Source organism: Eulemur rufifrons, chromosome 7, assembly GCF_041146395.1.
Source record: "Eulemur rufifrons isolate Redbay chromosome 7, OSU_ERuf_1, whole genome shotgun sequence".
NCBI lineage: Eukaryota > Metazoa > Chordata > Mammalia > Primates > Lemuridae > Eulemur > Eulemur rufifrons.
In genome coordinates, this window is record NC_090989.1 from 85,095,630 (window position 1) to 85,111,654 (window position 16,025).

Here is a 16,025-nt window from a genome sequence, read left to right on the forward strand (position 1 = left end):
AGAAGATAAGAGCAGGAGAGTTGGCAGACGCTTGTAATGTCTGTTAAATCTTGTGACTGGGTATGGTGTTTATCACATCTACACAAATTCCATTGGCCAAAGCATGTCACATACTCAAGGTCCAAGTTGTTGAGGGTGGGGATAAAAAACTCTATAGCAGGAAAAGAAATGAATGATTAAATTTGAACAGTAATACATTTGACTAATAAAGCCTCTTAAATTGATTGTTCTCATGTGTTGATGCCATCATAGTTACCATAGTTAGTGCTAGCTTTGTTGTTTTTTTGTTTTGTTTTGTTTTAAAGGGATTATCTGCAAACCAAGCTAGACAGATAACTGAAGGTTAAGGGGGAAAAAGCATTTGTTAACCCTTCCTGGGCTTTCTCAGCTTAGTGACTATTAAAGAGTTGAATTGTGTCCCTCAAAATTTATACGTTGAAGTCCTAACCTCTGGTACCTCAGAATGTAATCTTGTATGGAAATAGGGTCTTTACAGAAGTATAAGTTAAAATGAGGTCATTAGGGTAGGCCCTAATACAGTATGACTGGTATCCTTATTAAAGAGGAAATTTGGACACAGACATAGAGGGAAAACAGTATGAAGAGACACAGAGAACATGGTAAGGTATCTAGAGTAATCCGTCTACAAGCCAAGGGCTATGGTCTAAATATGTTCTTCCAAAATTCATGCTGGAACTTGATCCCCATTATAGTGGTATTAAGAGGTGAGGCATTTTGGGAAGTCAGCAAATGAAGGGGATTAGTAGCCATGTAAAAGAGGTTGAAGAGAGCTCCCCAGCTCCTTGTTCCATATGAGCATGCAGCCAGAAGGCAACATCTACGAAGCAGAGATCCCTCACCAGATACGATACCTGCTGGTGCCTTAATCTTCAATAGCCCAGCCTCCAGAACTGTGAGAAGTAAAATTCTCTTGCTTATAATTACCCAGCTTTAAGGTATTTTATTGTAGCAGCCCAAATGGACAGAAGACACCAAGGAAGCTAGGAGAGGGAACTGGGACAGACAGATTCTTCCTTAACACTGTGAGAGGAAGCATGACCTTGCCAATACCTTGATTTCAGACCTCTGGCTTCCAGAACTATGAGACAGTAAGTTTCTGTTAACTCCTTTATTTTATGATACATTGTTGCGGCATCCCTAGGAAACAGGTGCAACTACAGGTTGCTGTATTATGATTGCCTTTATGGCCAAGCCAAAAATGTGGAACTTTTCTAGAGGAGTGCCTTGAAGTAGAAGTTTGGCAGCAAAAGCAAGAAGAAACTAGGTTGAAGACAGCTTATTTTTTAACCTTTACTATATAATAAGGGGATAGTCTAGCTGTTGAGGAGGTGCAAGAGGATGTAATCTATTTATAATAGACTGGAAATCACAGCTTCAAATCTGTTGTCCTTTCCAGCTCTGAAAAGGTGATGTGTACTTGAGTTCTTTCTGTATTAAAGCACATAACACTAAGTTTTATAGTGGATGAATAGGGAAGTTTTGAAAGTTAGAAGGTATCTGGATTGAATTGTATCCCCCAAAAGATATGTTGAGGTTCTAACCCCCTGAATGTGACCAGAGTTGGAAATAGGATATTTGCAGATATAATCAAGTTAAGATGAAGTTATTAGAGTGGGCCCTATTCCAATATGACTGATGTTTTTATAAATAGAAATTTGGACACAGACACAGAGAGGAGAGTGCCATGTGGAGACTCAGACACAGAGGGAAATTGGCCATGTGAAGATGGATGCAGAGATTGAAATTTTGCTACTGTAAGCCAAGGAAAGCCTGGGGATACAGAAGCTGGAAGATGAATGGAATGATTCTTTTCTAGAGGCGGTGGAGGGAGGATGGCCCTGCTAATAACACAGTTCATTTCAGACTTCTGGCCACTAGAATTGTGAGAAAATAAATTTCTGTTGTTTTAAGCCAGCCAGGAAACTGATGCAGAAGGACATAAGGATTTTGAGAATACTTTGTGGTCTGAAGAACTGTTTCTCTTAAATCATCACGTTTTGTACAGATTATCAGAATGTTTTTAGTTGGATAAACCACAGATTCCTAAACTGTGTTGTGCACTGTATTGACCTTTGAATCTTTAAAAAATACTGTTGTTGAGCTTCCATATCCAGAGATTTTGGTTTAATTAGTACACAGTATGTCATGGCATCAGTATTTTTAAAAGCTCCCCAGGTGATTCTAATGTGCAGCAAATTTTGAGGAACCACTGGGCTAAGCTTTCCAGCTTAATCAAATAATCTCCCACTTCTTCCTGCACAAAACATTGTGTTCATTTAACTTTTATTAGCCTCTTGGTGGCATCCTCCCACCCCCAAACTCATTTATGTCTTGGCCTACCATGATTTTTTTTTTAAATTGCTGCATGTTTTCTTTTCTGTTCTTGCCAGCCTGGCTAGACATGTGATTATATTAATCTTCATATATAATGAAACATTTATAAGGTTGCTCTGAGAGATCTTATTTGTATTAAAACACTGAACAAATTTTTAAAATTTCTAAGTTATATATGCATATCTGCTTTCAAAGGATGAATTATTAGCGTTACATAAATTGCAAGTAAATGAAAAACTAACATTTTTATTAAAATATATTTTTGCTTTATTAAATATAAAAGTAGTTTAATTATTTAAATCATTACTGGCCATTCTCTTGCAGGGTTGTATTAGGAATGATAAACTGAAGAACCCGAAAATGTCTACCTTCTCAAACCTTTCTTTTTTGTCTTCAGGTCTCCTACTTTATATAACTTTTTCCCCATCGTTAGATAACAAAGTGAGGGACATGCAACGTCTGTGAATGTATCCTGGATTACCAATCTCCTCATGAGAAGTTCTAAATTGTGGGTTATTTTGGGGGGGTGGTGAGTATGTGGTAATCTAAAAATAATACAAATGGCACATTTTAGATCATCTGGGTGGCCACTTTGTAACAAAATACAACTATGTATGTTGATTTTTTTGTTTGTTTTTGAAACAGAGTCTCACTCTGTCACCCTGGCTAGAGTGCAGTGGCTTCATCATAGCTCACTGCAACTTCAAACTCCTGGACTCCAGTGATTCTCCTGCCTCAGCCTCCTGAGTAGCTGAGACTACAGGCATGTGCTACTGTGCCCCACTATTTTTTTTTTTCTATTTTTAGTATAGACAGAGTCTGGCTCTTGCTCAGACTGGTCTTGAACTCTTGAGCTCAACTGATCCTCCCATCTCGGCCTCCCAGAGTGCTAGGATTACAAGTATGAGCCACTATCCCCAGCTTTGTGTGTTGATTTTAATCCTGTAGTTGGCAATAGACAATGAAACGCCTGGTCATTGATAGGTGAATTTGTTTTCATTTCATAATGTAAGTACTATAAGATAAGGATGATGCTTGGTTTTATATTTATATTAATTTGGGCAGTATTATGCTAAATTAAGGTAAGTTAACTTTTAGGACCAGTTTGTTTTCAAAAGGTACTTAATATTACTCAAGTTTGAGAAACATTGAGTTAAGAAAATGTATTTATATCTTTGTTGCAATATCAGTTCCTTGGAAAGCAAAACATTAGCTGTTTTTATTTGTTAGCATTTTGTTACATCAGGTTGTCAAGCTTGTTATCTACCTGGGTTTAAGGAATGAAGTGTATTTATTGGTGGTGAGAGGTAGTATAGAAAACTTGCAAGACAAGTACTGTTGAAGAGGTCATCAGGCTCAGCTGGTGTTATGGTATGGGGGTCGTCAGAGTTGGTGTTCAGGAAAAGGAGAGGAGGAGGAAGTTGTTAAGGCAGAGTGTTTCATTGGTAGAATAGTGTGAAATACTGGGGTGGTTGGTAGGGGAACTCGTCTAGGGAAAGGGGTGATAAGAGATGGTAGGAAGAGCTATGCTTACCATTCTGCCTAGGCTTAGGCTTCCCACTACCAACAGAGTGATAATGGTTCAGATACAAGGATTTTGAAAAGAAGGAAAGCCTTGTCATCTTACGCTTTTGAAAATCTTATATATCCACAGCAGTTATTCATGTGGTCAGGAGTAGTGGTGTGACTATGGACTAACTAGTTTTTTGCCATTGTTAAACACATGTATTAAAACCTCTCTGTTCCCTAGATCTCTCTCACTCCCTGCATCTCTGCTGTTCCTTCTTATGTGTTCTCAGGGTACACAGGGGCAGGTATGGAAATTGGACTAGGTGTAACCTGGAAATCTGTCTATAAAGAATTTCAAATCTGTTGCTTAGGTAGCCCCTCTCCCTTTATTTCTCATGTAGCTAACAGGTTGATTATATGACAAATCAATTCTACAGTACCAAAGTCCTGCATTCTTTGTTGCCATATATGGTAAAGAAGGCTACCAGTGCTCATAGTCTTGAATGTGTTCTCTTTGGGAAATAAAGACTGTGAAGAGAGACAGAGAGAGAGAGAGAGAGATAAACCAGTTTCAAGTTTCAGTTGGTGGGAAAGGAATTGTGACCCTTTGGAACCTTATCACAACACAAATGATGAGTCTGGGCAAAAAAAAGATGATATGAATCCCACCAGAAGAGAAAGAAGTTTGTTGTGGCGCCAGTGCTTCTTTACTGCAGCTTCCACACCTTTTCTACAGTTTTTTTTATGTTAGAATTGGTAGGAAATGGGATGCAGTCTGAATGTGACTGTGAAACCTACTGTTCACAATAATTCTTTTATATTACTCTGTTTCTATACTGTTACAGTGTTCAGGGCCTAGAACAGTGGCAGGCATATAGTATAGTACTGGGTAGGGTATTTATTAAATGCATGATAGAAAAACTAAATTTGAGTAAAATGATTGAATCCAGTGGGTGTATTTGGAAAGAAGTTCATTTACAAAGGTATAGTCTCAGAAAATTTATAACTTTCGCTCCTGATAGTGTTTTAAAGTTAGTAGATGCCATATATTTTATCAAAAGTAGAACTTTGGTATGCTAATGTTTATGGCTTTAAATACCTTTTTGTTTAATAAGCATAAGTTTATTGGATTGCTAACATGTATTCCAACATGAACACAACAGAAACCAAATTAAAGATTTAGGTCATGTTAAGATCTGAACAATACTATGACCTAAGGAACCTGCTTCCCAACTTTGCCAGGAAAAACTCTTTAACTTTGACAAAAAGATTATCACCAATGTTGCCAAGAGGGAATCAATGTTTCTGCTAACAGGTCTCAGACATTTTGGTCTTAGGGTCCTGTTAATGATGTTAATTTATTAATGATCCCAAAGAGCTTTTGTTTATGTGTTTATAGTTACGGATATTTACTGCATTAGATATTAAAGCTGTGAAATTTTCTGTTACTCATGCATATTAACATAACAATAACAAAACCTATCCATAACGTTAACACAAATCATGTATTTTTATGAAAACTAAGTATTTCCCAAGACAAAATATTTAATGACAAGAGTGGCATTGTTTATACCTTTTTGCAAATCTCTGTTTATTTCTAGCTTGGCCGAGTGAGAATGGTGAGGCAGGAAGACTGCTCAAGGCCAGGAGTTCTAGACCAGTTTGAGCAAGAGTGAGACACTGTCACTGCAAAAAAATACAAAAGTTAGTTGGGTGTGGTAGCACATGCCTGTAGTCGCAGCTACTCCGGAGGCTGAGGCAGGAGGATCGCTTGAGCCCAGGAGTTTGAGGTTGCAGTGATTTATGATGACACCACTGCACTCTAGCCCAGGTGATAGAGACCCTATCTCTCCCCACCCCTTATCCCCTGACCAAAACCCAAAAAAACCCTCTTGCTTAATAAAAGACAGCTGTATTCTCACATCTGTATCTGCATTTATGCACCGAGATACATTGTTGTAGTTGAAATACATGAAAAAAATCTGGCCTTATGAAGATAATAGTTGGAAATTTTCCAAATCAAAATAAAAATTTGTTTTTCAGATAAATTTGGGTATTCTTTGATACTACACCAAATCTGATTTTAAGTTTTGAGCACCTTGAGCAGCCTTAACAGTGGAAGTATACTTAGTATGAAGTGAAAAGAAAGTATCTTTTAAGATGATACTATTTTATTAAAAATCTATCTTTGCAGTTATAAAGTGATGTATTTGTGTTGTTCCTCTCAGGGCTTTTTTGTTTGCTTGTTTTTTAAACAGCAAATTTTACGCAACAGTACTGCCAGCTGTTTTCTCTCACTGTGAAGTTGACCTGTGAGACTTTCATGGTGGATTTCTGGTTTTTAATAAAAGTTGGAAGCCTACTCCAATTTATGTGTATTAATCTCTGCTCTGTTTTCTTTTGCCCCTTGTCTTCCAGATTTACCAGTAGCTGGGTTGTGTTTGTGTATACATCCATGTGTCAGTCTATCTTCTGACTACTAAACTTGGTTTAAGTCTTCACTTGATTTGAACAAGCATTTATTGCCCATCGGGATGAATTTTGATCTTTTCTTTACGATTTTCTTTTTACTTATACTTAGATGTTTGATCTATGTGAGTCGCTTATTTCTGATACTGGAACAGTCTTTTGCACATTCTCTCTTTTGGCCTTCCAAAGAATTTACTGAGTTTAAGCAATCCATAAATGCTTTGTTTTGATTTACTTAGACTCCCCCCTCACGAAGAACCAAGGAATAACCATACCTTCTTATCCAATAAATTGTTTCGTAAATAATATTATAGGTAGTACTTATTACTCTGTTAGCTAGTTATACCCAGTACCCTGTTCTCTTTATTCTTCCTATATTATTAAAGTTTTAAGTGAAGTTTTTCCATCCATTCTGGTAACTGACTGCCCTTTTAAAGCTTTAGCATGTGTTCCAGTCTTTAAGATTCTTATGTCTGTTCCAAAGCCAGTCAGTTTGTTTTATAATTGAGAAGGTTTCATTAGCTTTCTAATGCTAACTTACATTCAGAATTTTTCATGCTAGTGGGAGGGGAGCAAGCTTCTTGATTTTTATTTTTCATACTGACTTTCTCTAATTCTTTCCCAGACTGACATTGATTTGCCTTAAGTGCTGTGACTGATTACTGCTCAGTCATTGGAAAGACGGACGCAGAAGTATGACTTATCTTCTGTTCCTTTAGTGTTTTCATTTCTTGTCCTTCTTTGTCCCCCCAAGTTGATATAACTTGGCTATAATTTATTCAGTTATTCAGTACATATTCATTAAGTTCTTCCTGGAATACTATAGTTTTATATTTTAAAAGGATCTTAGATATCATCTGTATAAACAATCACTCTTTTATATGTTTAGGAAGATGAAGTCAACATCTACGGACTATGAGGCAGCTCATAAGAGGTCTTTTGGGTATCAAAAGAATTAAGGCTATAGCTAACGTCATTTGGACTTAAATCAAAGTTGGCTCATCACATAATGGATGCTAGTTTACTGCTGTCAGTGTAGAGAGCATTGTTGATATTCTGAAATTGCTTAATTGAGATTTCAAGCTAGTGTTCCATCATCAGATCAATGGCAAATTTTTTTTAAAAAAGTGTTCTGTGAAAACTATTCTTACCTTGTGGGCTGTACAAAAAATAGGTGACAGGTTGTATTAGACACATCCTGACCCCTTGGTTTAGATCACAATTGAAACAATTGACAGACATCTCAGTTACTAATGAATAATTGGTTTAGTGTACCATTTTTCTATGTCTTTATACAAGTCAGTGTTTATAAATATAGTAGATTTTAGTAAGCATCATGTGCAGTAGGTACTTAAATGTTTCTTAATGAGATAGACTTATTTGTTTGCCTTTCCCTAATACCTGGAAATACCCATCTAAGATCTGACCATTTTTTGATCTAATGTATTTTGTAGGTCTATAAAAATGCTTTATTAAATGAGCTTCCAGTTTCCTGTATAAAACCCTATAACTTATACTGACTTGAATCCTTGATGTTTAGAAGTGGAAGAGACCACCTAATTCAGTTTTCTCATTTTATAGATGAAGAAACAAAGGCCTAGAAGATTCACATCACTTATCTAAAATCATATAGGCTACCTGAGATCTTACCTATCTTGTTTTCTTTAATTTACATCTGAGAGCTCTGGATTCCAATGAAAAAGGGAAGGAAAGGAAAAGTAATTTAGATGTTTATCACTTCTAAGTTATAATTATACTTTGGTTTCTTAAGATTCACCAATTTTGGAACTTGTTGACCATTAATCTGTTCACCAAACTACAACCTCCAACACCCCACCCCCACCCAGAGGATCTTATATCACCAAAATTGCCTATAACTGAAAAAAGAGATTGCCCTTTATATAAAATGTATACATTGCCAAGTACACTTTTAAGAAACTTGCCTTGGAAGATGCTCATGTGTCAAACTTGGAAGGTAAAGTCAGCATCAATGCATGTTGATTTCTCTTCACAAACTATCATGTCTACCTTTTGTTTTTTGTTTTGTTTTTATTTTTTTATTTTATTTATTTATTTTTTTTTTTTTTTGAGACAGAGTCTCACTTTGTTGCCCAGGCTAGAGTGAGTGCCGTGGCGTCAGCCTAGCTCACAGCAACCTCAAACTCCTGAGCTCAAGGGATCCTCCTGTCTCAGCCTCCCGAGTAGTTGGGACTACAGGCATGCACCACCATGCCCGGCTAATTTTTTTCTATATATATTTTTAGCTGTCCATATAATTTCTTTCTATTTTTAGTAGAGATGGGGTCTCGCTCTTGCTCAGGCTGGTCTCGAACTCCTGAGCTCAAACGATCCACCCACCTCGGCCTCCCAGAGTGCTAGGATTACAGGCGTGAGCCACCGCGCCCGGCCTTGTTTTGTTTTTTTAAACCTGCATTTGTTTCTTTTTTTGGGGGGGGGGGACCACTATAGACTTTTCAGTGGGACATTGTATTCAAATTAATAAAGATATCTTGTAAAAAATCTCCATTTTCACCATTTTGATAGTGTGAATAAAATAACATTTCATGAGATTGAGCCTTTAAAAATATGGTTTAAACTTAGCATGTATCCTGATGATAAGAGTGGTAGAGTTTTTGTTTTTTTCAAGGAAAATACACTGCTTTGCTTTCCTTTGGACATACTATTACGGCAGCCATGAAAAAATATCCTTAAAATATTTGCAAATAAACTATAGTTGTAGTTTTCAAGGATAATATAAATGAAAAAGTAAATATGCTGTTGTCATTAATGCTTTAAGAAATCTAAACTGATTTAATTTTGTTGCAGTGGGTTTTTGTTTGTTTTTTGCATTAAAATAAGCCTGAAGTATGCATTTCATTTAGAGCTTAGTATTTCTTCTCAAGATTATCCATATGATTATATCTAAATTTTCATGTTGCATTACAGTTTACAAATATATTTTGGTAAACATGTTTTCATTTAGTCTAATAACATCTTAATTTAGTCACATCTTAAGCTGTGTTGCTGAAGACATTAAAACTGTATCTTAAAATTTACCTTTCTTCAGTATATCTCATACACACAAAAGTGGCATTACCTAACACTGGTAGGATTTTAATTATTATTTTTAATGAGAGGGTGAATTAAGGTAAAGCATTTTTTGGTGCTGCTTCTGAGAGTGTTTTATTAGAAGGAAAGGGGCATTGGTAGGCAGATGATTATAAATGTTAATGTATCATGTTAATCTCCTTGTCTTGGATAATTCTAGAAGGACAGCATAGGTTTCTAAAGATAGAGTCAGGTTTTCAAAAAGGCAGATCCTAGCAATTGTGAATTTAACATCTATAAATTTAAAGGTATCAAATGAATGATTACACAGAGTTTTAAGAATTTGTGATGGTAGATATGTATGTTTGCTAGGGCTGCCATAACAAAATACCACAGACTGGGTGGCTTAAACAACAGTAATCTATTTTCTTATAGTTCTGGATGCTAGGAGTCCAAGATTAAGGTGTTGCCAGAATTGGTTTCTTTGAGACCACTCTCCATGGCTTGCAGATGGCCATCTTCTCACTGTGTCCTCACGTGGCCTTTCCTGTGTTCATGTATCCCTGGTGTCCTTCCACTTTTTATAAGGGCACTAGTCATATTGGATTAGTGCCCACCCTAATGACCTCATTTCAATTTCATCACCTTTTTAAAGGCCTCGTTTCCAAATACAGTCACATTCTGAAGTGATCACAGTGGGTCTTCGTTTCAAGACAATTGGACGGAGTTGCCTATGATAACCTAGTGGGCAACATGACAGCAGATGAACTGTTACTTTGTCTCACAGCAGTTTAAAAACTCACATCCAAAAAACAAAACAATGTAATTTTAATAGATGATTCCATGTGAGTTTAGATAGCTGTTCTTTAGTGGGCATTGTAGTGTTCTGTGGGTGATAGTAGAGGCTGGGTGACCTTTAGGATCACCATTTCTATTATAGTTCATGTAAACTACGGCATGCACTGTTCATGAGGCCTTGGCAACATATATCATGACTTAGAATTAGTAACGGGACCTTGTAGTGCTAAGAATTTTCATTCTCTTTTTTTTTTTTTTTTTTTTTTGAGACAGAGTCTCACTCTGTTGCCCAGGCTAGAGTGAGTGCCGTGGCGTCAGCCTAGCTCACAGCAACCTCAAACTCCTGAGCTCAAGCGATCCTCCTGTCTCAGCCTCCCGAGTAGCTGGGACTACAGGCATGTGCCACCATGCCCGGCTAATTTTTTCTATATATATTTTTAGCTGTCCATATAATTTCTTTCTATTTTTTTTTAGTAGAGGTGGGGTCTCGCTCTTGCTCAGGCTGGTCTCGAACTCCTGAGCTCAAACGATCCGCCCACCTCGGCCTCCCAGAGTGCTAGGATTACAGGCGTGAGCCACCGCGCCCGGCCAGAATTTTCATTCTCTTAAAAAATTTTTTTATTTTCATTTTTAATTATGGGTACATTATAGTTTATCTTTATTGGGTACATGGGATGTTTTGATAGTCATACAGTGTGAATTAATCAAATCAGGGTAATTGAGGTATCCATCACCTCGGGCATATACATTTTTTTTTTGCGTTAGGAACATTCCAATTCTATTGTTTTAGAGAATTTTGATTCTTTATGTTCATTTCATTGTTTTTTTCCCCCTGTACTGAGAAATCGTCAAAGTTCAGTATTTGAACAACATTTGTGAATATATAGATCTATACACAGAAATGTTATTCTCATATTGCAGTGTTGTCACATTAAAATGAGGAAATAATAATGAAGAGGAAATTAAATAGTGTGTATAAGGTCTAGCCCCAGACAAAGCATGTAGCAGGTATTCAGTAAATGGGAATATACTTCCGCTTTGTTTTCCTTAACATTCAGATTAATGAGAAACAGTGTGCACACAGATAGAAGCAAAGGTAACTTGGTACACTTCAGAAATTTTGAATTAAGGAGAAAATTAGCTCCTCCAACACTGTGCCTGTTAAAGAAGTACATAAGCCACCCACATTTTATATCCTTTACCTACTTGTTACCTTCAGGTTTAGGCTATAGACTCTCATAGTTTGCCGTACCTTTTCTTATCCAAGTTGTAATTGTTGCCTTTCTCTCCAACAACCTATAACGTCATAAGGTTCTGGTCCTAGTCTACTTTGTTTAGCTGTGTTTTCAGGACGGGTCTTACTACCCAGCTGCACTGGAAATGCTCAATCATAGTTTTGACTGAGTGGATGCAATAAAAATTGGTCAGAAAAGTAGTGGAGCATTGCATTTCCCCCCCCCATCTTTGCTCATTGTATGATCATTGTAGTGTTTCCTTTTCACTTGCCTCCTAGCAAAGGCATCTAATCAGTATTTGTTTGGATTGGTTTCATCACCCCAAAGTAATACAAGTAACTAGAAATTTGATCTTCCTATATGAAGGGAACAGAACCAGAGGTAACACTCTCCATGAGCCGTGAATGGTGCCATTGTAACTCCTCTGGAGCTTCTCTACAGGGGTGTCCTTCCTTTACCCCTAGTTCAGTATCTGCAAAGGGTGACACCCCAGAGGGCTATGCTCTCTAGGCACCCACTTCTGTGGGCACTTATTCCTACTATGTAGTCTGGAAACAGTTGGAAGTATCTGTGACTTTTTCCCCCCTCTCCTTCTTATTTCTCCAGCTGTAGCCTGTCACTAACTTTAGTCATTTTCTTGTTTTAAAACAGGAGTGAACCCAATTTGTCGATATTCATTAAGAATCAAAATATAGCCATTCTTCTACATGGTTTGATCCAGTAATTTACTTGTATGAACTTTTCCTGATCTTGAGGAATATTCATAAATGCATACCAACAAAAAGAAATGGAAGAAAAACATATTTAAGCATAAATATTCTTATGGCAGTTTTAGAATAATGAAAATTTAGAATCATCTAAATGTGGAACAAGAATTTAATACATTTATTATGTGATAATATGTTGCCACTATACATTTTGGACTAAATTATTTTTGTAAGATAAAGTAATTTTGATTATAAATTTAAGTTTAGCTCATGCAAAGCCTTTCCAGATCTCTTAATAGTGTGCTGTAGGTAGGAGATTTGAAAAGACAATCTTATTTCTTTTTCTCTGTCCATAACTCTTTCACTGTTTTTTTAGTCATTTATATTTTAAAAAATGTAATCTAGTATCATAATTTGGCCCTGGCATGCTTTAGGAATGGGATCAGAAAAGAATATTGGGACGGGGGGTGCAAACAGAAAAAGAATATATCTGTCTTGGTTGAAGCTGAAGTCTGAAATACTGAAGTTGTGTAAAAGAAGAAACTGGGAGATGATTAAGTATTTGGAACAGTAGTCCACTGTGTATAGGCTGAACTCAGTTTCAGCCTATGTATGTGATACTATACATAATCCAGTTGAATGAATGAATCATAGCTGAATTGCTTCAATAGTCCTATATTTTTATAATACTTGCTAAATTATTATCTGTAAAATCATGCTGTAAAATGATATTTGATAGTGAACATTTAAAATACCAAGTGTACTTTTGAATATAACCACTTGGCTAAATACTAAGACTATAATTTTGTATTTGATTTTGGTTACTTTACTATAGCTCTGGATTAAATTAAGTAATTGATTGCCTATAACTGATTGGAGTTTTAAATAAAAGCTTTTGTGAGTATAAAAGCTGTTTCTGTGAGTTAGGATAGAAAAGTACAATGATAGCTAATTTGGGGGGGAACTCAGTTTTTTACTATATAAGTAAGACACAATATGCAAATAAATCCTTTTCGTGAATTTAGGAAGGGTTAGTTTATTTTGAATATCCTGTTTGTTTAATAGCCTATAAGCTCCTTGAGGAGGACTAATACTCCCTTCACCAGGCCTGCCACCTGGGTGATACAGGGCTGTGGTCCCCAACCTCTGAGCCAGGACCAGCATGGTCTGTGGCCTCTTAGGAACTAGGCCGCACAGCAGGAGGTGAGGGGCAGGCAGGCAAGTGAGCAAAGCTTCATTGGTATTTACAGCCACTCCCCATCACTTGCCACATCACCACATAAGCTCCACCTCCTTTCAGATCAGGGCAGTAGATTCTTATAGGAGCATGAACCCTACTGTAAACTGCGCTTACGAGGGATCTAGGTTGCGTGCTCCTTATGAGAATCTAATGCCTGATGATCTGAGATGGAGCTGCTAGCACCAGGGAGCAGCTGCAAATACAGATTATCATTAGCAGAGAATTTTGACTGCACAATAAATGTGATGTGTTTGAATCATCCTGAAAGCATCTCCCCGACCCTGGTGTGCGGAAAAATTGTCTTCTGTGAAACTGGTCCCTGGTGCCCAAAAGGTTGGGGACTGCTGGTGCAGGGTAATAGTGTAAAAGATCAGATGAGTGTCTTCATTGTTGTTTGTGACCTAGTTTAAAAAGAGTTGTTCTGAAAGATACCACAGTTAATCTAGTCTGCATATAGGGCAGGTGATACATCTTAGACGACTCACATGGGCTATATAAACAAACCAAAATGGACAAGTTCTGCAAAGTCATATTAAGTCCACTAATGAAGTAGTGGTATTTTCTCTAATTTTGCTCTTTGGCACATAGGCTTTTAAGATGTTTTAGAAATGGAACCGTAAGGTCTTTTCCCTTAAAAAATGTATTTTTGATTGCCAGAAACTGATACAGCACTATGATCATTTGAACCATCAGTTCATAGCTATCTGAACAAATAAGAACTTTCTTGCTCTGCTTATTCAGTATTTTTGTTATGACTTTAAAAAAATAACAGCAATAAGTATTAGAATTTTTATGTATAATAATTTGTATCATTTTTATTTTTTTATTTTTTTGCCCTGGAACACATTACGGGATGCTGAAGCACCATGGATTACTACTTTAAGTTGGAATATTGATGGCCTTTGCTTATCAGAACCGGGCATTTTGAAGATCTTTGTATCTTGGATACTTCTTTAGTGCACTGTTCATTATCCACATGTTGTGCTGAATAATAAATTAGGGGAAGAGAATACTTAAATCTGTTTTCTTTGGCAGTCTATCTCACTTGGATTCCACCTAGCCCATCTCATTTTTGGAAATCCTAAAAATAATCACTAATTGTTCCCCTGACAAATATGTCCATAATTGGCCAAATTTTGATTTTATTTCTTGTAATTTTATAAAGGATGGAGTTGGTTGGTTTGTTTTTAAAATTATTCAGTTAAGCAGGCTTTCAGAATTGGCTGAGTGCCTACTATGTGTGCTGAGCACAATACTGCGCATTCCTGAGGGTTAAGATAAAACTGAGCAAAGTATCCTCCAGAGCACTTATCGTCTGATGTACTACAGAGACATCCAGATAAGATGTCCTGGGCCAAAATCAGCAAAGGAGTCTTTACCTTTAGCATTTTGTTAGGCATATATTGAACATTCAGGTTACAGAAAATTAATAGTAACTGTGTGAATTGATTTTTTGGGAGGTACCTGTTTCTTTACATGAAGATAGTTATTACTCTTTCTCTGTGGTTTCACATCTAAGTAAACGGCAGTGCCCATCCAATTGTCCAAAAAGAAACCTTTGATTCTTTCCTTTTCCTTAACCCTGCAGTCCAGTCAATTGCCATTGAGTCTACTTTGTAAATATTTTTGGAATCCCAGTACTGTCCTAGCTCTGCTCTACCAGTCCAGTTTTTAGTCTTCTCATGGATCACTGCAACATCTTCCTAATTTGCCTCCCTATTCCAGTCCATTTTCCTTACTATATATTCTTTACATCAGAACCAGGGTCATGACTTAAAAATGTAAATCTGGTTTTCCTCTTGTTCTGCCAAAAACTGTTTAAAGTATTTGTTTTCTCTTAGTGCTGCTTTCAAGACCCCCCATAATATGGTTTTTACCAGTATTTCAGGCTGCCTTTGGGTCTTGCCTCTACTCACCCAGCCCTTCCACTGATTGTTACTGTTCCCTGCGCTGCATCTGTTCCCTGCCTCCGCCCCCAAAGCACCCATCTTCTCAGGCCCTTCCTTCTCCCATTGCAGTCTGAATACCAGCAGCACTTCTTCTAAGATGTAGTCCTAGACTACTGAATTTAGCTAGGGCTTCCTCCGTGCATGTCCTCCAGAAAATTGTTACTACCTCCTTATTTGTCTGTCTTCCTACCTTGATGGGTATTTAGTCACCACTTTTCCCACAACCTAGGGCAGTAGCAGTTTCGGTCACATAGTAGTCACATGTAAACATAAATTTACAAATGCTTGCAATTTATGTTTTTTAAGTATACTGTTAATTCTGTATTATAAAGAGATCCATGACTTAGCAGTAGCAGGATAATCAGCATAGATTCACAGTGTTATTTAATAGATACCCCTTTATACTGAGTAGATGTTAGCATATAATTTTTAAATAGGAATCAGCAAACCTCAGTCTATAGGCCCAATCCAGCCTGCTATCCTTTTATAAGAACTACAAGCAAAGAAAGGTTTTATACTTTCAAGTGCTTGGGGAACAAAAAAAATCAAAAGATTAATAGAGTATGATACAACAATATCATGAAATTCAAATTTCAGTTTCCATAAATAAAGCTTTATTGGAACACAGCCACACTCATTTGTTTACATATTGTGTGTTGTTGCTTTTGCACCACATGGTAGAGTTGAGTAGTGTGACAGACTATATGGCTGATAA

The 16,025-nt window shown here is 36.9% G+C and overlaps 1 protein-coding gene across 1 annotated transcript in view; it reads left to right on the forward strand.

Moving 5' to 3' along the window:
* TBL1XR1 (TBL1X/Y related 1) overlaps positions 1–16,025 on the forward strand; it is a 165,667-nt gene that overhangs the window by 109,639 nt on the left and 40,003 nt on the right. The window lies entirely within an intron of this gene.